This window comes from Cimex lectularius, unplaced genomic scaffold (genome assembly GCF_000648675.2).
Source record: "Cimex lectularius strain Harlan isolate CLEC.00 unplaced genomic scaffold, Clec_2.1 scaffold400, whole genome shotgun sequence".
Taxonomy (NCBI): domain Eukaryota; kingdom Metazoa; phylum Arthropoda; class Insecta; order Hemiptera; family Cimicidae; genus Cimex; species Cimex lectularius.
The window spans coordinates 251,405-252,865 of NW_019392970.1; the positions used below are offsets into that span (position 1 = coordinate 251,405).

A 1,461-nucleotide genomic window follows, 5' to 3' on the forward strand; every position below is an offset into this window, starting at 1 on the left:
CAGGTGTAGTTGATGCTAATTAGTGCCGACCAGGAAAGTTGAACCACTCCGGTCGCAATTAGCAGCGGGGGGCGCAGCAACACGATACATTTACTAACAAACTTTTCCCGAATTTGACGTAGGGTGAAATTTTTATTTAATTGGCACAAAGGCAATTTATAACATTCAATTAATTAAGGTTTTAAGTTGAGATAAAAAAGTCAGTGTCACGAGCGGGATTCGAACCCACGACCTTCGGCTTGCTACGCCGCTACTCTAACCACTTGAGCTATCGTGACTTCGATCCCCTCGGGCACTAACTTCCCATCTCAACCCCACCTTTTGAATTTTCCCTCCTTTTTGCCATTTTTCAAATGTCGTGTAATCGACTTTTTTATCTCAACTTAAAACCTGAATTAATTGAATGTTATTAATTGGTCAAGCGGACCACGAAAAATAGTGAAGCTAGTTATAACATTTTTCTTATTAACATGACGGCGGAGTTTGTGAATGGGGCAGATGTCCATGTTCACCTGGGCCCCTCCACTTGTTAGTTCTAAACCAGAAGTAATAACAGTTTTAATAAGGCCTGCTTCAGCAATGTAGAACACCATATGAGTCAAAATCGTTTTTTTTAAACTTACCAAAACTGTTTAAATGCCTGATGTCTAAATCACAGACTGGAAAAAAATTTCTACAGAACAGGGTCAGTGCACGTTATTACCAGAACATCAGAACCATTAACTCTATCACTAAACCTGGAGGACGAATTGACGCACCTGTTTAATGGCCTTAGTCGTGTGCTTAATGGCACAGCTGAAATATAATGTTTCCAGAAGGGTTTTTGATACGCTTTCTGATGGCTAATTTTTTGACAAGTGTTCTTGCCATTTTTAAATTATGGAGTATGTACAAGAGATTGACGTGATTGAAGATGAACTAAGAAGCCCTGGATCGGTTTTAGATATTGATTCGATCTCTGCGAACTCTAAATAGATGAGCGATGTTAGAGTTTAGCATGTTTTAACATGAAATTAACTCTTAATTATGTTCCGTTTAAAAACTAGACGGGCTCCTTTTATTCAATAACATGTTAACCAAGACGTTGTTTACGTCAAAACCGCAAATCAGACCGGATCGATATCGGGCATCTGTTTGAAGGGAGGGCGGGGTCGCCACCCTAGCCGCCCTCACCGCCTCTCCGCAGCTCGGCTCTTCCGCTTAATGATCCTTTAAAGCGATTTCCTTAATTTATTTCTCAGTTTTGACCATAAGAGAAAACTAAGGAATCCGGTTGGAAGCCAATAAGTCGATTACGGTCCAGGCAATTATTATCGTAAACAAAAGTTCGGCCGCTTTGTCGTACAAGGTGAAACTTTACTTTATCATATGTCAAATCGGCACATAACTTTACTAAGAAAGTTCACTGCAAAGCCGGAGACTAGACTGAATGTCGTTTAGACTAAGACATAAAGACCGCCA

At 40.3% G+C, this 1,461-nt stretch overlaps 1 non-coding gene across 1 annotated transcript; it reads right to left on the reverse strand.

Annotated features, from left to right (window-relative positions):
• Positions 1–204: 204 nt before the first annotated feature.
• Positions 205–278, reverse strand: Trnaa-agc. The gene has a single exon. It is a non-coding gene; the product is annotated as a tRNA-Ala (tRNA).
• Between the last annotated feature and the right edge of the window lie 1,183 nt (positions 279–1,461).